General features: G+C 36.2%; 1 protein-coding gene across 5 annotated transcripts in view; it reads right to left on the reverse strand.

Moving 5' to 3' along the window:
* Window positions 1–25,300, reverse strand: part of LOC138712148 (dual 3',5'-cyclic-AMP and -GMP phosphodiesterase 11-like) — a 1,303,168-nt gene that overhangs the window by 834,472 nt on the left and 443,396 nt on the right. The window contains exon 1 of one of the 5 annotated variants that reach the window (XM_069843628.1): window positions 18,153–18,903. The exons of the other annotated variants lie outside the window; for them this stretch is intronic. The gene's annotated coding sequence lies outside the window, so the exon portion shown is untranslated. Of the gene's footprint in view, window positions 1–18,152; window positions 18,904–25,300 lie in introns of those variants that run through there. 5 annotated transcript variants of the gene reach the window in all.

The following is a 25,300-nucleotide window of genomic DNA, read 5'->3' on the forward strand; positions in this document are numbered from 1 at the left end:
GGGAGAAACTAACAATAAGCTCAATCACTTGTCTTGTTTTCCTGTCTCTCTAATCTGGTCCATGTACTACCCTTAACAAATATATTTTCTATTATCTAAGATGAAATTACTTAATATAAACTGCACTTGAAATAATAATTAAAAAGATATAAATATATAAATATATATATATATACTGTATATATACATTCATAATACATTAAGGATTCGCCTTACATTTACAAAAAAATTTCGTAAAAAGAAACTCAACCAGGTAATCAACGCAAGCGGGAATCGAACACACGCCCGACCGCAGCTCCAGGTCAGCAGGAAAACTCATCTACCGCCTGAACTACGCCGTTGGCTCAATGACACTATTGCGGCGCTCTGAAAATCTCCTCTCTCATATTATGTACTGTGGCCACTCCTCCAGCTAAAATAAAAAGTCACGCAAGAAACAAGTAAAATGTTAATTTTAATCCCAGGGGAGACGAATTAAGAGTTCCGCCCTTAATTTAGAATTCTTGCATCCACACTCGTATTGCCTTATTAGCAGTTTATTGTAATTATATGCTGGGCCACGCGTGTTATTGAATTTTATCACCGAATCTCTTATCTGATGCAGTGAATGCTTCCAGCAGTTTTATCTACCATACTGCGCCGACAGGACGAAAATCAGGTCTGCTGCCACGTCCTTCAGTAAATTACGGATGCAGATCCACTTTCTTCAACTTAATTGCGCAAAGAATCGCTACTTTTTATCACATCCAGTTCGAGATTTTGACAGAGCATCGTGCTCTCAGAAACTGCACTACTCATATTAAACCTCTGTAGAGCTTCCGCCAGGGCGTCTTATGGATTACATGTAAATGGTGGGACAATCCCATACATTACAAAGTCATTATGGACCCGCTACGTTTCCTGCGAACTTTGATTTAGGCCAAAGAATGGCAGTTTTCTTTTACACGTCGCAAATCTATGATACAGGACTTCCATCTTTACATCCGTTTCGAAGAAAAATAAATTATGGTTTATTTAACGACGCTCGCAACTGCCGAGATTATATCAACGTCGCCGGTGTGCCGGAATTTTGTCCAGCAGGAATTCTGCTACATGCCAGTAAATCTACTGATATGAGCCAGTCGCATTTAAGCACACTTAAAAATGTCATCGACCTCGGCCGGGATCGAACCAGCAACCTCGAGCACAGAAGACCAGCGCTATACCGTCTACGCTACCCAGATCGACTTCCTTCCGAAGAAGACCATGCAATGGATTAATACAGTTCTCAGCGGGTTTCAGCCCGCAAACCTCGAGTCCAATGTAAAACTGTAGAAATATTATATTCACGGAGCGAGTTTAATCCTCAAAGCATAGATAAACGATGTAGGCTATGTCTATTGTTGACATTGGATAATGTCCTTTTGTTTTGTCAACAAATGAATGCAGCCGTGTATTAAAAATAAGAAATAAATGTCATGCATGCTATTATAAAAACCAAACCTCATTTAATTATTTTTTATATTTCTTAAAAGGCGAAATAAATTTTACAATAGAACAATATAAATTTATTCTTTAATAGGCGCTACTTACTTCCTCACAGGGGTTTTAGTTGGAGAGCAGTACCGTTATGTTAATCATTGCATAAGTGAATTTCTGACCAACTTGCCATAATTCCAGTAACTTCTTCGACGAAACCTTTTCACAAATGTCAACAGATAAATAATTCAATAGTCTCTTGTCAAAGTAACAAAATAACACATGTTTTAAAAGATGATATAATAACAATAATAAAATGCTAAGACAAAACTAGACTTTCGAAAGTACCACAAATTGCTGAATCACTAAAATCGTATGTCTTTGGTTAGGCTCGGCAAACAAACATTTAATGTCGTAAGAGTAAAACCAAAAGCCGGAAGCTTCCATTCAAAATTGAACACGGGGTAGAACGTATTGTTCATGTAGTATTTCACTTTGCTTGAAAAGGTTGGTGGACGGGATTGACAGGGAAGCTATTATGCATCTCTCCGAAGAGCGACAGTTTCCCGTCCTTGTGTCTGATGAATGATAGGGATATATGAGACAACCGTTAGTAAGGGAAGGCCTTTTGTAACACGATAGGTTTCACAATTCTCTCTGTTAAAAGGAAATTTTGCTAATATTAAAATAGTGACCAAATAAAGTCACTTTAACAATCAAATTATAAATTAAATAGTGTGAAATGAGGTATCAAAAGCGAAAGTAAATTTTATGTTGTAAAAATAAACAGAAAAAATCATTCTCAAATGTATTTACCGATCCGAATCGAGCAGGGTTGCCAACTTTCCAATACGGACAAAAATTAGCATTTCTCTACTACCATGCGATAGCTGCTCAGTAAAGGTGTAAGACCGACAAGCCGATCAGACGTTCATAAATCCAATTAAAGTAGTCTACGAATCTGGGTCGGTAATGCACCTTAGCAATTCACAGCCAAGCTGCTGGGTCATTAGCACTTCACAATTCGTTGAGGTCACTAGATACTTATATTTTAAACCTGTACACACTAGGCCTATCACTTTTTATAATAACTGCATCTATCATTATTGCTATTTACTTCAAGCATCTAATCGTTTGGGCCCGTCTGTATATGTAAGTTTTAAAACAGCACTAGAAAATCGCAAGCACCAAATTAAAGTAATATAAAACTGTTTCATCCATGTATATTTTTTTAAATAACACTTCATGTAAATGAGCACAATATAACATCTGGCTTCGTTTATTGAAATTAATACTAATTAATCATTGACATTGTTTTGCAGAAAGGATAAGAAATAACTTATATTATCACATGATGAAGGAACTGAATTCTTGAGAAATATGTACAGTACATAAAGTTTACTAAGAAAATATACAGGGTGATTCATTATTAATGGCCTGCTCTTTAGAAATTAGTTTTATAGGCCATTTTAAGTCATTAATCGTGAATCACCCTGCATATCGCCTGCGTGTCAGCATGTACTATTATGCGTCAGATGTAGTTTCAACTCCAGCAGCAGATCTAATTCAATGGTTACCGTCACAGTCTGGTCCGTAATTCCACAAATTTGTTTATTCTTGACATTCGAGATATCTGGCCATACTTTCTGCTAATATGGTGACGTCATTAATTAATTACAGTAGATCTTGGATGAAATTCTTCTGCTCGACGTCTCAGGGAACCACGCAATCTTTCAAACACCCTTGGTTTGTCTCTGATGTGCTGACAGGCGTTGAAAACACGCTACTGTAGCGTTTGAACGTCTTCAATGGGTGTTGCATACACTAAGGCCCTACATGTCCCCATAAGCAAACGTAGAAGGGATTAAAATCTGGGGAACAAGCAGGCCATGGTACAGGACCTCTCCGGCCAATCCATCGAAGTTTAAATACCCGTTTTACAAGTCGTCTGACTCTGTTATGGAGATGGGCTGGTGCTCAGTCATGCATAAACCACATTTGTAGTTTCTGATGGTATGACACTTTCTCCAGCAAGGCGGGCTATTGATTTGCTAAGAGACGCCGATACTGAGAACCAGTTCATCTACGGCCCTATTAACCTGTTACCAATACACGAATTTTAAAGCACTTGTTCGTAAAAAGTATTAATTTCAGGACTAATGTTTACAGTTTTTTTATTGTGATACGTACTACTACTCCTCAACATATTAGATCCTTATTTTTAACACCATTTATAAACTAAGAATGAACTGACATAATGTTACTGAAGTGGGTCGTTCCTGATATAATTATTATATCTAAGAAGGAAATATAAAATAAAGTAATTTATGTATGCTAAGTAAGTGTATAACACAGCAGCTTGAGCTGCACAAGCCACTAGTGTAGGCCTATATTATAAAAGCAGTCAGATTTAAACACAAACATATTCAGCAAATTTAAGTAGCAATAAGAATACAAGGAACACGGGTCCCTCTCAATGAATGCTAAGCGCCATCAATATTTTAGACGTTGGTCGGGACAGACGTGATTCGTAAAGGCAGTTGTGCTGGAGTGGAGATGTGACGAAGGACACAAGAACCTTGGCGGTACTCTGTGATCTCTGTAATGAGTATGTAATATATTTTGGACATAATAAACATATGACTGCATACTTAAACTTGAGTGTTGTTCGTTAAAGTATTAAAAGTGTTTTCTCCAAGCGCAAATGCATTGGGTCTTAACGTGGGATACCGTCGGGTGAGATCTACCCAGCATCACCAACAAGAGTTAGGATGAACTGTGTAGATGATAGATTTTTCATAATAATGATAAATGCGAAATGTGCCTAAATGCTGTCGGTAGGCTAAATTTCCAATTCTCTGTTATCAGAAATCGAACGGAGCCTTGTTGGATTTGTAACCAAGATCGTCACATTTTGAACCGCACCAGAAAACTGCGTCCCTTTGTTATGAGTTCAGATTTGAAGCATGAAAAGTATCTGTCACAGTCTATTAAGATGCGTGTGGTGTTTAATTGATAGCTCAAAGGCATGGCCCGACAATCGAAAACACATTAGTGCCTGTTTCAGATATGCTAGAAAGAGACCAGTACAACCTTACAACGTTAACGCGGCCTTCACGAACACAGCTTCAAACTTGTTCGGAAGTGACGAAAACATTGACAGACACTATGTAAGGAATACAGAATTGCTTTCGTATCATATTTGCTTGTTCTTCTCTCCAAGCAGGGCAGTCATTTCAGTTTTTGGTTGGGTGGGGGAGCAAGTTTTTTAGGGTATATCGACTAAATCGGCGAATTTTCGGCCTGAAATCACCAAATACCATCTCGCTATCACCGATTACATCGACGCTAAATAACCCAGTACTTGATATAGCGTCGTTAAATAACCAAATAAAAAATACATTACATTTCCACACATAGGCCTAGATTTAACTTCTCATCCTACTTACATGATTCACGCATTTTCTGTTAATGCGACGTAGTTTCGAACAAGCGGTCACACACAATTGTATTGATAAATAAATGTTAATTGTAATTGACAAAAAAATTGTATTTTTATTTATAATAGGTAACAACCACTGATACAGAAAAAAAAATAACGCCTTAGTTTCACTTTAGCTAAGTCATTAACTAACTTATCTTTTATTTCTTAAGCGTTTATACAAGTGGAATATTTTAATATCAAAAGTGCAGTTCTTAGATTCCTTTTGGAAGTCCTAATCAATTATTACGATGATGGATCGGAAAGTAAAGCACAACAAATTTTTTGCAAAATATTTAATAGGTAAGCAAGAAAAAAATAATACACAAAAAAAAAAGCTACAAGTTTGACCTATTTTTCGACATATGAACCAAGTCCCTCGACTCATTTCTCCTCTCGAGACAACAATTTGAGTACATCTTTTTCATGGAGCTCCGTTTCCTGGGAGTAAGCCACCTGCGCACGACTGATTTCACTTCTTAATCCGAATTGAGCCGTTGGCCTCCTAGGAATTTCTTCATTGGTCCGAAGAGCTGAAAGTCGGAGATTGCGAGGTCTGAGCTGTACGGTGAGTGACTGAGCACCTCCCAGCCAAATTTTTCACTTTTCCCACGAACAAAAGCCGCAACAGGGGACGAGCATTGTCGTAAAGAACTATGACATTTGCAGCGCTTTATTAGGGCGTTTGTTTCGAAGGGCACAAGTCACGTTTGTCAACGTTTTGAGCTGCTCTTCACACATAAACGATGCTGACAGATGCGCCATCTTCATTTAATAATTAATCAGTTATTCCGCCAGGGCGACATTTAATCGAGCTATTGCGGTCTGTATATGATTATGTCTTGTGACGAGAATATTGTACGAAATGGAAATATAAAAATTGGAAATTTATCTTTTGAAGAGGTGGAGAAGTTCAAATATCTGGGAGCAACAGTAACAAATATAAATAATACTCGGGAGGAAATTAAACACAGAATAAATATGGGAAATGCATGTTATTATTCGGTTGAGAAACTTTTATCATCCAGTCTGCTGTCAAAAAATTTGAAAGTTAGAATTTATAAAACAGTTATATTACCGGTTGTTCTGTATGGTTGTGAAACTTGGACTCTCACTTTGAGAGAGAATCATAGGTTAAGGGTGTTTGAGAATAAGGTGCTTAGGAAAATATTTGGGGCTAAGAGGGATGAAGTTACAGGAGAATGGAGAAAGTTACACAACACAGAGCTGCACGCATTGTATTCTTCACCTGACATAATTAGGAACATTAAATCCAGACGTTTGAGATGGGCAGGGCATGCAGCACGTATGGGCGAATCCAGAAATGCATATAGAGTGTTAGTTGGGAGGCCGGAGGGAAAAAGACCTTTAGGAAGACCGAGACGTAGGTGGGAGCATAATATTAAAATGGATTTGAGGGAGGTGGGATATGATGATAGAGAATGGATTAATCTTGCTCAGGATAGGGACCAATGGCGGGCTTATGTGAGGGCGGCAATGAACCTCCGGGTTCCTTAAAAGCCAGTAAGTAAGTAAGTAAGTAAGTAAGTAAGTAAGTAAGTAAGTAAGTAAGTAAGTAAGTAAGTAAGTAAGTAAGTAAGTATTTCTGTCTGTAGTGCAAGTTTCAAACTAGTTGTCTGCCAACTTTGAAAGTCCGGACTAAAATAATATTCCGTAAAAAAATTGTTGTGCGCTACTTTCTGATCCTCCCTCGTACATTTTTTAAACTTTAAACTCGAAGAAGAGGTGCAATTGCTCTCCTAAATGCCGTTTCTGTCTCCTAGGCTCTATTATTGGCTCTTTGTTTTCTGTATTTTCCTCCTCTTGTGGTCTTCATACTTGTCTTTTTTCACTCTCAATCTCACTATAAATGAATCAGATAATGTCTTGACCTTTCTTCATATTTGGTTGTTTAAGGGCAGATGAACTCAGGCAAAATGATTCAGTAATGGATTTATTTTAACTTTCGTATTATTACATAGTTTCAGGCCTATTTAATAACCTCCCAAATTTTTAGGTCCTAAATCCACTAGAAGTGCTTTTTAAAGTGAAATACTAAAGAGTTATGGCGAGTGCCACGCCCCCTTCTGGAGTACTGATAAAAAACTGATAGCGTGAGTGTGGTAAAATACAAGAAGCTTTGAAAAACGTCACAATTTGCCATGAAGATTATGCTCACTGCAGATGTGGAGGTTTCCAGTTCAGATACAGTAAACCTTTGCCCATATACAGAGTGAACCGTAAGTAACGTCATTAATAAAATTTCAGGAGGTTATTCTTTGAGATATTTCAAACAAAAAAGTTTTATATCATTTTGTTCGTTTTTTCTTCTTTTTCGAGATAAAAATGGTTTTATATGAAACATTTCATAGCGTGTTTTGGGAAAGTGATTGATTTAATTCCCAATTTGCTCAGTCAGTTCAAGAGAGCAGTGTATTTTTTATTATATATTATTGAAAGAATTTTAGTTTCGTCCTTTAAATATGCAGAAATTTGATTCGAACAAATGTAACTTTTCTTTTTCAAAATTAATTTTAAAAAATGTTACATTTTTCAGATCAAATTTCTGCACATATGAAGAACAAAACTAAACTTCTTTCACTAATTTATTATCATAATAAACTGCTATCTTAAATTAACTGAGCATATTGAAAATTCAGTCGATGCTTTCCCAAAATACGCCATGAAATGTTTCATATAAAACAATTTTTATCTCCAAAAGAAAGCAACAACGAGAAAAATTGTATCCAATTTTTTTGTTTGACATATCTCAAAGCATAACTCCCTGAAATTAATAACACTGCTTACGATTTACTCTGTATAGTAGATTTCGAAGTCATTTTACCGAAACGTTAAACTTCCCGTGTTTATAGGTATATTTTCTCAAAACGTGACCACAGTCAAGAAATTTTGCACATAAGTTCATGTAGGAAATATTTTTAAATTGATCCAAGCATTTTTTCTTAGCTTGCTTAAAAGTAATTTTTCATCCGTCGTCATTATTGCTTTCAACGCTATTAATTTTTCAAAATTAAAAAAATTAAGATATGTGTATAGAAACAAAAATTTTTCTCACCATTTACATAAGTATCCAAGTGTAATTTGTATAAAAATTGCAAGTCTCTACCTTAAAGAGTTCTGGAAAAAAATGTATCCGAGTTATTAATTGTATTAAAAAATTTAATAATTCCATGAGTGCCCTGTACGTTGAAAAAGTGACCCGGGAAAAAATTCAATATATAGGCCACTTATAATGTGCATGCGAAATAGCAACTCTCTACAATGAAAGCGGTATTGATGGTAAAATATTTTGTAATTGACTGAATTTTTGCCTATGTCCTCCCTTAGATCTCGTGGGCGCTCAGACATTATTGAACCTCATTTTTACTACTTTATTTTTCGTTTCAAGTGACAACTAAATTAATTATATAAAGGAAACCCAAAAGTAGATTAAAAAGACGAAAATAGATAAGAAGCAGTAGAAAAAGAGGTCCAAGAGAAGAACTAAAGTTAAAAGAAAGAACATGGAGATTTCAAAGAAAAAGAAAATAAAAACTCTAGTTTCATCTGTTGAAACTCAATAAACAAATGATTCATCTTTATCCCTATGCAATTTGAAAAACTTTAAATAAAGAATGGGCTCATAAGCATTCGGCCTGATCAACTTATCTGGTTTGAACGTTGAAGATTAGCATGTTTTTCTATTTCATTACATCATCTGTTCATACAATTCTAATCTAATCTCAATACAAGAACATATGAACAGCTGTACTTGGGCCCGACATTAAAAAAAAATATGATTACTCCCGCATTTATAAATTAAAGTACGGTAGTGTTAGAGTGTGTCTATAATTTTCACGTGTCGTTTTTTAATCACAATCCTATCGGTTCACGTGTCCAAGGTTATACGATGCACTAGGAAGGGATACAAAAATACTGAAAATATACAAAATTATTACTGTGGTAATATTTGCCATTAAAATGTGGATCCTAAACAAAGAAGAGTAGATGGATAAAAAACAGAAAACCAACAGAAATAAACCTTTTCATGACAAATTTCTAGACCTCTAAAAAAAATTGGCGTCAAGAAGATTTCTAGTAATGCCGTTTTTTATATGTTGCGAACGATGTTCCAGTTTTTGTTTTGACTTACTCCTTAAATCAGACAAACATTAGTCATTAATATGCCAGTACTAATATCACAGTCTAGTATATACAGTCATGAAGCTCAATACGTAGTAAATGTGCATCCATAGACAGTTGCTCGCCACTAGCATCGCTAATATCGCCTCATTACAGACAATGCGAAATAGTACCAGCACAATCTATTGTTCCTAGCACCCTCACAACTCAAGCTTCGTGACGGTATATACAGGGACATCATTTTATTTTTACTAACATTTTTAATATTAACCTGTCTATGCCTTTAGAGAACCGGAAACACCGCTTGCTCCCCCCTCCAAGACTGGAGTTCGATGATACTGGCGTAAAACACAAATCACTCTACTACGTATAGGAAGGAAGAAAAGTAGTTCATCCATTTACGTAAACTAGGAAATATCGCGATTTTGAGTTTGATAATTTTAATTAGGTTTTTCTTTAATCAAAGTACAGTACTGTATTAAGAATAAGTGTTTTTACTCACGAAGTGAGTTATCCATGCCAACGTATTCATTATGCAGTGTATATTATACTGTCTACAGCACATTAGCGTACAATATAGAGACAGAATACGATGAAAGAGTAATGGAACGGAGAAAAATTCCCTCCGGCGCCGGGATTTCAACCCGGGTTTTCAGCTCTACGTGCTGATGTTTTATCCACTAAGCCACACCGGATACAACCCCGGCGTCGGATAGAATCGTCTCAGATTAAGCTCCAACTCTTGGGTTCCCTCTAGTGGCCGCCCTCTGCACTACGTCATAGATGTCTATGAACGTAGGACCGAAGTCCACACTTGTGCTGAGATGCACTCGTTATGAGTGACTAGTTTGGCCGGGATCCGACGGAATAAGCGCCGTCTTAAATCACGAAGTGATTTACGCATATCATATATATTATTTTAATGTACCGAAGTACATATGATATTTCCATGCAGATATTCTGCGTCATCATACGATAAAAGAGTAATGGAACGGAGAAAAATTCCCTCCGGCGCCGGGATTTGAACCCGGGTTTTCAGCTCTACGTGCTGATGCTTTATCCACTAAGCTACACCGGATACAACCCCGGCGTCGGATAGAATCGTCTCAGATTAAGCTCCAACTCTTGGGTTCCCTCTAGTGGCCGCCCTCTGCACTACGTCATAGATGTCTATGAACGTAGGACCGAAGTCCACTTGGGTTCAAATCCCGGCGCCGGAGGGAATTTTTCTCCGTTCCATTACTCTTTCATCGTATGATGACGCAGAATATCTGCGTGGAAATATCATATGTACTTCGGTACATTAAAATAATATATAGAGACAGAAGTTAAATTGAAAAATAATCATAATATGAATATTTACACAATTTTGAAAATGGTGGCCGTTCATTTCGATACAGGCTTCAGTTCTTTTGTGTATATTATCGCACTATAGACTATTGCATCTAATTCCAATAGCCAGTTTCGTCCTTCGTACTAGTAACTGATGTTGAAATAATTCTGTACCTACTCTACGTACTGTAAATTCAACCTTCGCTTCTGCCCGACCCGAAAATATAAAATTACTCAGACATGCTATCTACTGTCCGTCCAAGTGGTTATGCCGCAGGATTGTAGAAAGGGAGGAAATCACGTGACAGTTAATTACTTAACGAGGCCCTTTTATTTAAGTTAAATTAAACAGCTGTATAATATTACGTAAACTTCCAATTCCTAAGAGAAATTAATGTTTTCAGAAAAGAGCTAAGACAGCCCAGCTATTACAGAGGGGCGAGCAGAAGCAGGTGGGGGAAATCGGGATGCGACGTATGCAAACGGACAGTACCTGTGCGAAAATATGATTCAATATTGAAAGCTCTTTCGTCACTGGAAAACGCGAACATATTTCTGGAACGTACTATACTCAGTAACTCAGTACTGCTTACTATCTGCGGTCTTGGTTCTGTGTGGAGTTGGAACTTCCTTAGTAGGAGGGATGGGAGTGAAGTACATTCAAAAACTCAGGTACAATAAAAATTGAAGTAAAAATAAAATGATGTCCCTGGACTAGACTGTGCTAATACACTTCTCTAAGGAGGACCAGCAGTGTTCTTATTATTGTAGGTTGACGCATAAGTTCTTAGCGTTTTTGTTCATCACAACGCTGCGTTGTTATGGAATTATTTATCATTTGTCATTTATTTGAGTGTTATGCTTGGAAATACACCTTGAATTTTGCGGATTTGAATAAATTTTTGTGTTTTTTTAAATTGGTTATTTTACTATACTTCAGCAACTGCTTTGGTTATCTAGCGTCTGAATGAGATGAAGGTGATAATGCCGGAGAAATGAGTCCAGCGCCGAAAGTTACTAAGCATTTGCTCTTCATTGGTTCAGGGAAACCCCGGAAAAATCCAACCAAATAATTTATCCCAACCAGGATTTGAACTGTTGCTCGTTTCACGGCCAGGCATGCTAACCGTTACTCCACAGCAGTGGAAAATTTGTGCGAATTGTAGGCTAAAGAAGACGGAGTGTCAAATGGGGGAAAAAAAGAAAGAACATTTCCGACATATAGTGTTAGTTAGGGGGGGGGGCGGAGGGAAAAAGGCCTTTGGGGATGCAGAGACGTAGATGGGAGGATAATATTAAAATGGATTTGAAGGAGGTGGGATATAATGATAGAGACTGGATTAATCTTGCACAGGATAGGGACCGATGGCGAACTTATGAGAGGGCGGCAATGAACCTCCGGGTTCCTTAAAAAGTCATAAGTAGGTAAGTCGGTTAAGATATAAAAATAATTTTCAAATGCCAAAAGTTCATTCTGGCATTTCTTGGCAAATGTTAGGAGTTTCTTACTGTTTACGTCAGATATGTATGTTTTTTCCTAGCAGAACATCCTCGATATCTATATTTTAAGCGTATTTCGAACTGTTTAAGACTTTATTTGCAAGTCTTGAGAGAACGAAATAGCCACTTCCCTAGTAGGCCTACTTATTTTTTTATTTTTTTTTTTTATTGATCGAAGAATGTAATTTTCATTTCGGGCATTAACTTTCTTTGGCCACCCCGAACGTGTTTTATTTTGCAGTATGATAAATCTTCTGCTTTATACTTGTTTATGATTACATCCGATAGTAGAATGTGGTTTTCCAAGAAAATTGCCAGTTTCTCGAAACCTTTTTCCTTCCCCGTGTAATTTTATAATCAAGTTTCTTTCTTCTAATGTGGTTTCTCTTTTCTTGCTCCCCATTGATTGCTTTAAACGATGTGAACTGCTGCATTGTGCTGTACTTAGTGATGTGGTACACCTAAAGAAGCCTATAAGCGTTTGTTTATAAGCTGGAACAGGACTGTCCAAATACTTTATTTGCGCTTAACTTATCTCATAATTTACGTTTAATTAAAATTAAAATTAAGGTAAGACAAATTGAAATTATAAATGAAAAACATTAAAGAGCATGTCAACAGTATCGAAATAAGAATAAAGGTCTCTAGAAAAACGAATAGGCCTATTACGTGTATATATAATTAAATACTTCGTAATGTCCTCATTTCTGTTGTTGTCGTCATTTTTGTAGTTTTTTTTTTTTTTTTGTTTCTACTCGAGTTTCCGTTGCATATGTTAATACTGGCCTTATACACGTTTTATATATTATGATCTTGCTTTCTATGTTCATGTATTTATTTTTCCAAATTACATCTCTTAGGTATCCTGATATTATATTTGTTTTACTATTCTGTTCTCTTACTTCTTCCTCCAAATTTTTATTCCTTGTTATTTTTGTTCCTAAGTAACTGAAACTCATTACTTGTTCTATGGGTTTATCGTATACTGCAAGTTTACATCTGACAAGGGAACCTTCTATCATGGTGAATTGAAAAGGCTGTAATGCCGTATATTTTTTGAAATAGGAGGCAAAAGTAAGTCAGCAGGTGAAATTTTTCCGCCTGAGCTCCATACAGATAAAAGTTATGGAACTTTTTAATTTAACATGCCAGTCTGTGGGAAGTGACTCAATGTGCACATTTTAAGGTTTTTTAAATCACTGCATTGCAAACGAGATATTACAGCTATTGTGCGTTTTAAATAATACTGCATATTATCGCTAGGAGGCGATCGCCTACTTTTGTTACGGAAAGGTAAGTCTTTCTCGAGCTAATTCTAGTGTTACAGCTACTCTTACGTTTCATTTGTGCAATACGAGTATACAGGATGGATCCGAAAGTTGTGGTTCAGATGCTGGTGCGCAAGTTTGGCACTAGTGACGCTAAAACGTCAGTCGTATTCATCCTGATGTTTCATCAGTTGAAGAATGAGTTAAAGGACGAACAGGAGGCCCTCTTATTGATGAAACATCAGATTTGGAGGTGGAAGATGGGCAGCAAGATTATGGTGACATAGAAGACGAACTAATGACGAGACGCCAAAAAGACTGCCAGAAAGCGGAGGCCGCTGAAAAGACGGAGACGTCGCGTCGTCGCACATCAGCACGTCTTCTTACGTCCCTCTCCTAAAAGAATTAGAACGTAGTCGACGACGATTACAAGCAGAAATCGCTCGACTATATGAACGACACAGTCAGCGGAAAGAGACGAACCTTCCCCTCTGTAAAAAAAATCGAGTCCCTCTCGTCACATGGAAGATGCTTTGCGATTACGATGCAAAAGTGAAGAAGAAGAAGAAGAAGAAGAAGAAGAAGAAGAAGAAGAAACCTGTAGCGCCATGGTTCTGCAACATTTCAAAGAAATGTCAATTACGAACGCTGTCATTCATGATAGAACTATCAGGCTTTGGTGCATATAAGTGAAGGCTCAAATTAATCCTGACGACCGTCTTAACTTCAGAGCTTCTGACTCGTGGGTATGGAGATTCAAACAGCGGAATCGTACCGTTTCTCAGGAACTTCGCATCAAAGAGACAGAGGTGAAGCAGATTTTCATCGATCGTGGCTTCACTCCTCGCTAGATCCTCAACACTGTTCAAAGTCGATTTGAAAACAGATATTCACTCCAGATGAACCCTGCTTTTCAAAAGAGGGAAGAAATTTTATGTCACAGTAGGATCAGAGGCTGCCACGATGCATTCCTACATGATTATGCCAGTCATTTCCATGGATGGACAAATCTCCTCCCCAATGTATCTTCTGTCGGCCGATTCACAGAAAATGTTCCCTAAAAATAAACCTGCTGACCCATATAACATCAAATCATATACTTCTGATTCAGCGAATATGCGGAAGGCAGATGTGATGGATATGCTTTCGCAAGTATTTTCGCCCAGAATTTCTTCATTGTATGAAGATCGATATCCATAATGTTTGCAATTAAGATGCACAACAGCTGAATATCTCGTTTGCAATGCAGTGACTTAAAAAACAACTTCATTTTAACCTTTAAGTGTGCACATTGAGTCACTTCCCACAGACTGTCATGCTAAATTTAAAGTCCCATAACTTTTGTCCCTATGGCGCTCAGGCGGAAAAATTTCACCTGCTGACTTACTTTTGCTTCCTCTTTCCAAAAATATACGGCATTACTGCATTTTCAATTCACCATGATAGAAGGTTCCCTTGTGAGTGGCTGCCTTGAGATAGTCTGTGATTTTGTTTTATTTTCCGATATCACCATGTTAAATTGTTCTGTTATTTGAAATTTATATAGCAATCTCTTTAGGATGTCCTCGTTTTCTGCTAAAAGGATCACATCATCAGCATAGCATATTATTTTAATGTCTTTATTTCCTAATCTGTAGCCCCTAGTTCCTGCTTTAGTTTCCTTTATTATTTCGTCCATGATCACATTGAACAGAATGGGGATAAGACTGTCACCCTGTCTTATTCCTGTTGCTATAGGTAGCTTATCAGTTAGGTGGTTATCTACCTTTATTCTTGTGTAGTTATTAACATTGAGATCTTTTATGAGTTTTATAATGTTATATTGGGTTCCTTTTTTCTTTAATATTTCCGTAAAATCTTTTATTTTAATTCTATCAAAAGCCTTTGTTAAACTTAGTCTATGGATTTTAAAGTGCTTGCCTCTTTGCTCAATGCTCCATTTAAGCTTTTGCAGTTCACAACTAAGCAGTAACGTATGTTTTCTGTTGTCATTCTTCGCCTGTTGTCTCTCAGCATAGCTTTGTAGCGCGAAAAAACTTCGTTCTACGTCACAAGAAGTAAGAGGGGCTTGCACAAAAGCTGTGAGCTGTTCTACAGAAAATTTTGTTGGTTTTTGGGGTGTTTTTCCTTCGAGAATATCTTGAATTTCTTTAAGTTGATAATAGCCAGGTTTTTTTGGAAAGAATATTTGCTGTTTTCTATCGAAATCTGCTAAAGACTGCACTAAATGAATACCAATTGCTAACTTGAGAGGCTCCCTATGAGGGCGTCATCGTTACGTTCAAAATTCATAAACAAAATTAGTCGTGTTTACGAGGTTACACACTTTTAAAAATGAGGGAAAGACAAATAAACATACATAATATACAGTTTCCCTGCATAAATGTTAAAATATGATGTTTTTATAAATAAAGACAAAATATGCACTTTTGTGCACAATAAAAGTAATATCATTGTATTCAGAAATTTGTGATTCATGTAAATAATCTTTCAGCATATTCACACAACGATAGAGAACAAATATGCAAATGCCTGAACTTCCTTTCCCTGGTTATAAGTCCCCTGTCATTTTTTTATCTCTCGGAAGGAGAAATATTAGAATACCAAGAGGACAATTATTTTGAATCTTTTAATTGCGAAAAAAAAAATAAATAAATAATAATAATAATAATAATAATAATAATAATAATAATAATAATAGATCGTACATATAATGCAAGGCATATTAAAGTCCTTGACCTCTACGCGATGCAGTTCTCACTAGATAAAACCGTATTACGATGCGTACATGCGGGTTTCTGCACGCCGTCACATGATTTAGTGTGTGTTCCAATTATGAATGAAGATACCACGTACTGATTCATGCCTGATCCCAGATTCCTATCATAAATGTCGACGACTCCCTCCGCGGCAGTCTCGTCAAATTGAAGCAATTGACCCTTCCACTCAAGACTGACATAACCTCTTACAAGCTACATAATGGCGGCTACAATTTCATAATCTTGTCACTGGTACCTAACCTCAATTAATAAAGTCAAAAGGAAATCACAACTGTAGTTTTAACAGCGGAAAGATGAATTGAGATGGAAATAAGGAGAAAAAACACGTGACGTAAAGACGTGGGCGTAGTTAGCAAAGCCTGTGGGGTCGCACATCCTTTTCTAAGTCATCCAAAGAACTTCACACACCAAAACACGAAGACATTACACTCCACTCACTACACGCCACGTAAATGGAACTCTGCCCTCCCCCCCAGAATAAGTGTAACCTAGCAATAACATTAATAACATCTGGCTTCGTTGATTGAAATTAATATTAATTAATCATTGGCATAGTTCTGCAGAAAGGATAAGCAATAGCTTATATCACATTGAAACTGATGATCCTACGTTGAGAATTTTAAAGCAAATCATTCCCCATGGTTGTTATTTTAAAATAAATGTCTGATATAGAAACTACATCCATTATAAACAGAAAAGTTGGTTAAAAATAATAAAAGTAAAGAAATAAAATTATGCAAATGATTCCTTTGACTTTGTTGCATATTTCACATTAAAATGGAATGTTGGACGTTAGTATAGTATAGTATCGTATATATAGTATATTAAATCCATTGTAACTACTTCTGCGGACTTCAGATCAAAGTCAAACATCATTAAGAAAACAAAATCTAAGTCTTACTATTAATACGTCAATTTATTAATATGTACCTGCACGATATTAAATTATTATAAACGTGATAATTTGAAGATCTCCTCGGAAAAAAGTTGTAATATCAGATTATTGCGTTCAATGTCTGAATAAACTTAAATCCTTGTTTAGTCAAATGGTTGTGATAGTAAATATAGGCCTAATGAAATATGCTCCTGAAATTCTTTCCTTTTTCCTGAAACATGAATTACATACAGTTTTGTTGGTTACATCTGTATTTCAGGGAGGTCTTCAATTATGTAGCCTACTTAAATTCATTATAATATAATCATTATGTCGGTTAAGATATACAAAATAATTTTCAAACTATAACAGATAGACCTATAATTAATTTCTACACACACTACGCTAAAAGCCCTATTTTCATGCAATTTTATATAATCATGGTCATTATTAAACCCTTTTTGACTTTACATGAAACCATTTACACCTATTGTAAACCGTTTCTTTCTTCCAGAATGGCGTACATTACATTATGAAAAATATCATAGTGTCTTTGAAATGAAATTCCAAGCAAAAATTATTTATTTAATAAATTTCAAAGACATTAACATTAACATTTTCCTCCAAGCTTCAATATGCTTTCTTTTACCAATGAATTCTGTAAACAACAAAATGTTTGTCCCACAAAACGTGTAAATAAGGAAACTATATTAAGAAAATGTCAATTTTGTTTTATGTGCTTCATTGAGTTACATTTGTACCAACAATTTGTATTGTACATAACATTAGAAATAATGAGAAAAACATTTAGAGTATCCTATTCGTTTGTAAAGATCAAATTTTTCTATTCTCGGAACCTGTACTTTTACAGTATTTGCAATTATAATGATCAAGAAATTATGCAGGGACAATTCAAGGCCATTCGTCTGCAAAATTTCAAGAAAATCCGATGTATCATAGTTCGGGGATAGACTGATTTTCATAAAATTACCCAATAATTGTGGAAGCATCTATGAAAAACCTCGCAGAAAAGTTTATTTGTCGAAATATCAGTAGCACTAATACTAAACATTAGAGAAGAAAGTGAGATTTTATAAAAGATGAAAAATGACAAGCGCTTAATGAAGGGATTTTAAGTGTTAACTAAAAAAAATTCTCTAACTTGGTTCTGTCACAATCTTTTACGTTATAAATTATTTTATAATAATTATAATTATTGCCATTTAAGGTACTCCTATACCGGTACTGGATTATTGATTAAACAATTTGCCTTGTAGTATAGTTTGTGTATGAATATCAGAATTAGATGTACTTACATGCTTATTTGCTGGGTAAGAGAATTTTTCTTCTATCCAATCAATTTATATCCAAGGTGGTTGCACTTTATTTCACACACAGCCGTACTTCAATTACAGAAACCCGGTTATATGAGTAGGGTGAAAACTCACCTCCACAGTACCGTTGCTTCACTTTTCGATACTGTTCATTTAACTACAAATCTGAATAACACAACCACATATTCATGATTATCACTGACACTCCAAATTAAATATTAATATACCACAAATTTATCTCACATATTAAAAAGATACACATTAATTTTGCTCCATGTATGTTGTAAGTGAAGTAGGATTTACTTGAAACAAAATATTTCTATGGTCAGTTTGGTTTTCACTTCCATTTATTACATAAACAAACAAGCAAATAGCTTCACACAACACTTATCACAAGAGGAGGTTGTATTACACTGCATTTACTACGAAACATCAGAGAAGGTCATGAAAACAAATGAGTTCACATTTGTTTTTCGAATCACAACAATCACTTCATTTGTTTTTTTAGGGAGAAAGAGTGGGCGTGGAGTTTAGTTTGAATACTAGCCGTCGAAGTTGGAAGAAATTATTTTACATAATAAATAACATGTATATTTACAATGATTTTAAAGAATTAAGGGTGAAAAATATTTTGAAATGCATGGAAAGGAAAAGACCCGTCGTTCCGGTGTGTGTGCTTGAAAGCGACGTTGCGTGCGCTTGTGTTTGTTGACGGCAACACATCCGCGGAAAGACTGGTGCCAAGAAGCAGACCTCTTGGACGGGCAGCACGCGGCAGACGTGTGCAGACTCGTGGTAGCATGATCTAGAACTTTCCAACTTGCTGAATGCATTATTATACCTGTCTCCTAGACACGACGAAAACAAACCAATCTTATCGCCATTCGACCTTGCGGTAGTCTATAATGCAAATTAAACATTAAGGCATTTTGTCCTGTGGAATCGCAATGAGGCGTAGCTTAGCAACCGACTCAGTGGAAGAAGGTCTTTACTACGTAAATTGCTACACAGTTGAAAAAGGGAGAATGATGTCCTCTTGTGAGCCGAATTTTATATTATATTGTAATTAGTACAATCATTTTAAAACTTTATCTGTAATACTTTAATAAAATATTCAGATATGAAGACATACATCTTGATTACACAACTTTTAACACTATATCACTTCGGAATATGTATTATATGTCTTTCTCGTGTTAGATTTTACCGTACCTGGTTAACATGTTTCGCCCTGTTATTGGTCTTCTTCAGAACTGGCTTTTGCTGGTCTTGGCGCCTTTTGTTTTGTTTGTTTTCTTTTGGGGGGTCCACGCCTGTGAGTAACGGTTAGCACGTCTAGCCGCGAAACCAGGCGGCCCGGGTTCGATTCCCGGTCGGGACAAGTTACCTAGTTGAGGTTTTTTCCGGGGTTTTCCCTCAACCCAATATGAGCAAATGCTGGGTAACTTACGGTGTTAGACCCCGGACTCATTTCACCGGCATTATCACCTTCATCTCATTCAGACGCTAAATAACCAAACCTGTTGATAAAGCGTCGTAAAATAACCTACTAAAATGAAATAAATCTTTTGGGGTGTGTTTGTGTAGTGTAATGTGGAGTCAAAGACTGTGTGTGTTCTGAAATTTAGTTGTGTGTTGAGAATTTCATTTGGATGTGTTTTTGTGTGTCTGTATATTTCGTATTGTTCTAGTGTCTTTAGTTTCTGACTTTTTGGTTGCATGTGTAGAATTTCCATGTCTGTGTTGATGTCTCTGGTTAGCAATTGTTTTGCATATGTGGAAGTGTTTTGTAGTTTTGTGAGTAACTTATTTGAAATGATCTGCCTGTCTGTCCTATGTAGAAGTTGTTGCAGGTGTTACATTTGAGTTTGTATACGCCTGTGTGGTGTATTTGTTTGTGTTGTTTGTGTGTTGAGATGTTTTTGTTGAGTATTATTTGTCCTGTATGCGATATTGTCAAAATTCTGGCACACCGGCGACGCTGATATAACCTCGGCAGTTGCGAGCGTCGTTAAATGAAACATAACATTTGACATTCACAAGTATGAAAGACAGTTTCATGCAAAATGTTACTGCCCTATCTTAAAAACTTACTGAGGTATCGTAAAAACGGTTTTGAAAGATACAACTTACGGGAAATGAGCGTTAAACATACCCTATCTGTAAAGAGCTAAATAAACTGGGCTCGCCCGTTTATAGTCATATCTACCAAAATATTGTATATATAGTAAAAATTCCTTCATTGACATAAAGATAAAATGTCCAATCTTTAGGACTATATAAAACAATACATTCGACCCTCCCAAGTACTAACATTGTACCTCATTTTTTACATTTTTCAGGAGATGAAAATGAAGTTTTAAAATGATCGTGTAAATTAATGTATACAAAAATGTAGAATAACAATAAGATTTTCCATACAATTGGGAAGGTTTAGAGCTATAGGCTACAATGATAGTATTGGGAGAAAAAAAAACAATTTAAGACCATATAAACTAGGACAACTCAAAACCATGAAAAATTGTGTTACAATGTTAGTACTTGGGAGGGTCGGATTGAAAAAAAAAAAAAAACTTTTTTTTACTTGGTTTCTTTGCAGTGCAGTTTACTATTTTTCAGTGCAATTTACAATCGCCCACCGGCATACGCCCATATCAAAGACCATAGTACGCTTCCAGGAAAGTAAAGAACACTGCAAAGGGACTTCATCGGAACCGTAAAGATATACAAGTTAAATCGACAGATTGCACAACATAGCTAGTGATAGTTTTAGGATACCACTTCCGTAACAGAGGGTGGGAACTGTGACATAAGATTTTTACTTGTAATGCGCGGTAGAAGCCACTTTTTTCTCTCGTGTGTAAAAGAAAACACGTTGGATGGGAAAGGAGGAGGAATATACTAACTTTTAATCTGTTCGCAACTGATAACACAGTCCCAAAAAAGTAGTTTCAACGACAAGAGTCGTTTATGACTATCAGCTTTATGAAAGCTGGTATAGAAATTGCTCAACGAACTGCACAATCGAGGTTCAACCCTCGGTTGGAGTGGGGGACCGTTTTCCCCGCTCAAAAGAGGGACAATTCCGTAGCGTGAAATTGACTGTAGACTCCATCTAGCGCTGAGTTCCGTGTGCCTCGACACTGAACCATACCGTGATGCCTCGGGCTTAAATTTATTACCTCTATCTGCTCCATAAAAACGTTAAAGATTTCAGATCAACAAGAAGGATATTTACTTACCTCCCACGCAATACAAGATTTACGTGTTTAAAAACAAAGCATAAACATTAATATTTGGGCTGAAAGTATAAAAGGAAATTCTTCCTCTCCTTCAAACGTCATCGTGTTCGTCATCATCATCATCATCATCATCATCATCATCATCATCATCATCATCTATTTCACTTAGCCTTGTGAATTTTTTGCAATGTAATAGGCCCATTTTTAGTTACGATTTTCAACCAATTATTTCAAGATGCTGAATTAATTAGAAGGTTATCTGGTAACAGTGAAACATTTTGGTAGTGTGGCTTCGAGAATTCGCTAGGGAGAGCGCGGCCGTTCGAGGACAACTTCATTCACAGAGCAGGAGTGGTAAAGCACAATAAGTCTTAGGCTGAAGTGCAAGCCTTCGGGTCTCTCCTCCGTCAAAAAAAAAAAAAAATTACGTTCATAGAAATGCATAATAGGATGATTATTCAATATTAATCAAAAGTAATGGTGAGTATTGCATGAAAAATATACGTGGAACATAACAGTATTTCGTGACGATTGTTATGAATATAACTCATCACGGATTACTTGCAAATAAAGAATTACGGAACTTAGAACTGCAATACAGAGCATATTAAAACAGAATGTTCATTCGGCAGCGAAGAGCCTTCGTGGCTTATGAAGCCACATAATAATAATAATAATAATAATAATAATAATAATAATAATAATAATAATAATAATAATAATAATAGGAGAAAACCAGAAAGAAATAGCTGCCTTATAATAAGGAGTACCGTTTGGTTACAGGCACGTAATTAATTTCTTTGTTTATGTACAAAAAGCAATATTTCTATACAGTTAAGTTTTATCTCCCCCCCCCCTTTGCTTCATTAGCAGCCACTCCTTTAACCGAATTATATATTTATTTATTCTTTTATAAAACTGTATAACTGGTGATTTATAATTAACAATGTACAGATAGATCCTGGAGAACTGATGTACTGTATTGATATAAAATCTATAGAAAAAATTTATACAAAATTTTGAAATAGTTCCACAAGCTCCAAACAATAATCCAATGACCTCCCAGCGATTTTCAAGTATGTTGTATTTTTATTTCAGATATTTGAAGAAAGGTTCATAGTAGCCTATGTCTTCGTTTCACGATCTACTTCTCTATTCTGTGCATCACTTTTTCAAAACGTACTGTTGGGTCGATGTTCAACTTCCCGTCGATTGCAATGATGTCAGTGCGGTTGAGATTTAAATTTTTTTCAGTTTTCTAAAGGATTTGGCATCATTAAAGTTAGGGAGAAATGGCTAAGGAAAGAGGAATTTATGGGAGGAAGGAAAGGAAGGAAGAAGGAAGAAAAGGCAGCAAACATCTTATAGAAAGAAAGTAAAATAACAGAAAATAAAAGGAGGTATGGAAGAAAGTTAAAAAAGAATGCATAAATAAAAAAAAAAACAGAGAAATATAGACAGATGGACGAAAGATATTAAAAGAGCATAAATAGAGGAAGTTGAAAAGCACGAATGAAATGCAAAAGGGAATGTAAAAATGTAGGAAAAATAATAGAAAAAATAGGAAAAACAAACCAAAGGACGGAATGAAAGAACAGCGAGGAAAAACAAATGAAGAAGGAAAGTAAATCTGAAAAAGCGAGACAATAACAACATTTTCTGGAATCTGTCTGGTATTACAGGTCTAGCAAGTGACACAACATGCTTCGTTATTTATCCGAGGACAATACATTCTAATCGAAGACCCTAAGCTGTACGCTAGAGGCCGGCGGTGTTACAATCGATCTGGAGCGCCGAGCGCGTGCCGTGGCGTGACTCAACGTCCAGTTTTATCGACGTCTGAGCTACTTTGCTATGCGGCTCAGCATAATGCTCTCCGCACATCAGATGACGAGAAGAACTTAATGACTTTTCTAATCCGAAGAAGTTATGCAGCAAAGGTGAAATGAAATTGGCACGAAGGACACGAAGACAAGTGTAATAATATACCTACAATTGCAGCACAGGACCTGTGCCGAGACTCCAATCCAGTTGCGCTAGCTGAGAAGCCCTCAGTTGTCTAACCCAACAGCAAAACTATAGTGTATACAGAGTGATTTATTTAGAACTAACACATTTCTTCCTTTCTTTATTTCAAAACGAATGATGCTCGCAACAACTTGTTCTCAAATGTAGAGTATCTTTGGGAGATTACTAACCTCTACAACAAATGTTGAAAATGTACCCGGTCTCCTACGACAAACGTCTTAAGGTTGGTTCACAATAAACCTGAAACGGAAACAACGAGAACGAGAACGGAAATAATGTTAAAATAAATGTATTTAAATGTGTGCATTCACAATTAACTATTGTGAATGCTCACATTTAACATTACTTCCGTTCTCGTTCTCGTTGTCGTTTCCGTTTCCGGTTTATTGTGAACCAGCCTTTAATGACTTACGAGGTGACCGCTCCAGTCGTGTCCGGACGTTTACAACAACCGTGGGCAGCCTAGACGAACGATGTTTGCCTTTTTTTCACTCATCAGAGATCCAGTTGTTTCCAATTTGTTTACCAGTCCCAGTATTGTGTTTCTTTGGGGGTGATTACGAACACCAAATTCTCTCTGGCATGTCCTTTGAGAGTTGTAATTGAATTCGTAATCCAGTATTGCTTCACAAGGAAGAGCCGTTGATTTAATATGTACTGCATTTTCAGTGACTAAAACAAAAAGTCGAAAACAGCTACCAACAATAAGGAATAAAAAATAAACATTTGCGCATCTCGTGACAGGAAATCAAAACCCCTGCTTAATTTGACGTTGAAAACTAGAAATTAAGTGAATTTCCAGCAGAATAAATAAAGAATTTTCAACATTTGCTATAGAGGTTAGTAATCTCCCAAAGATACTCTACATTTGAGGTATAACAAATTGTGGCTAGCATCATTCGAGAAAGAAAGAAAGAAAGAAAGAAAGAAAGAAAGAAAGAAAGAAAGAAAGAAAGAAATGAAAGAAAGAAAGAAAGAAAGAAAGAAATGAAAGAAAGAAAGAAAGAAAGAAAGAAATGTGTTAGTTCTATGTAAATCACTCTGTAGTTCAGCCAACGGAACTTCATCAGGATACATAATACATATTCGAAATGTCAAAGGAAGAGAAATAGGGAGAGGAGTACGACAGGGATGCCCTTTATCACTTACCCTGTTCAACATCTGCTTGGGGGAAATTACTGAAAAACTATTTTGAGAAAATGGGAGGCGTGATAGCATGAGGAAGAAGAATGAAGTGCATAAGATTTTCTTATGATATGGCGTTGTTATCAGAAGAGTAGTTGATAGTAAGGGACATGCTACTGAAGCTAAATGACAGCTGTGAGCAGTATGAGATGAACATAAATGCAAATAAGACGAAGACCATGGTTGTCAGAAGAAAACTAATGAAGGTAAACGTTCGAATTAGAAATACTTGGGGTGTACTGTAAGTAGTAATATGAGCTGCTGCCAGGAAGTCAAAAGGAGGATAGGGAGGGTAAAGGGAGCTTTTAATAGAGAAAGGAACTTCTGCCGACCTCTGGAAAAAGAACTAAGGTAGAGCCTTATGTGGAGTGTGACATTATAGTGGCAGAAACATGGACATTACGACTACAAGTATTTGAAATGTGCATATATAGAGAAGACTGCAGTATGTGAAATGGACAGAAAAATAAGAAATGAAGCTGCGCTATAAAGAGTGGGTGAAGAAAGAATAATGTTGAAACTGATCAGGAAGAGAAAGAGAAACTGACTAGGCCATTGGCAAGGAAGAAATTGCCTACTGAAGGGTGCACTGGAAAATTTCGGGGCAGAAGAAGATAAGGTAAACAGTGATCAATATAAATAGTTAATATTAAAAAAAAATGTAGAATGGTGAAT

The sequence above is a fragment of the Periplaneta americana genome, chromosome 13 (genome assembly GCF_040183065.1).
Source record: "Periplaneta americana isolate PAMFEO1 chromosome 13, P.americana_PAMFEO1_priV1, whole genome shotgun sequence".
Taxonomy (NCBI): Eukaryota; Metazoa; Arthropoda; class Insecta; order Blattodea; family Blattidae; genus Periplaneta; species Periplaneta americana.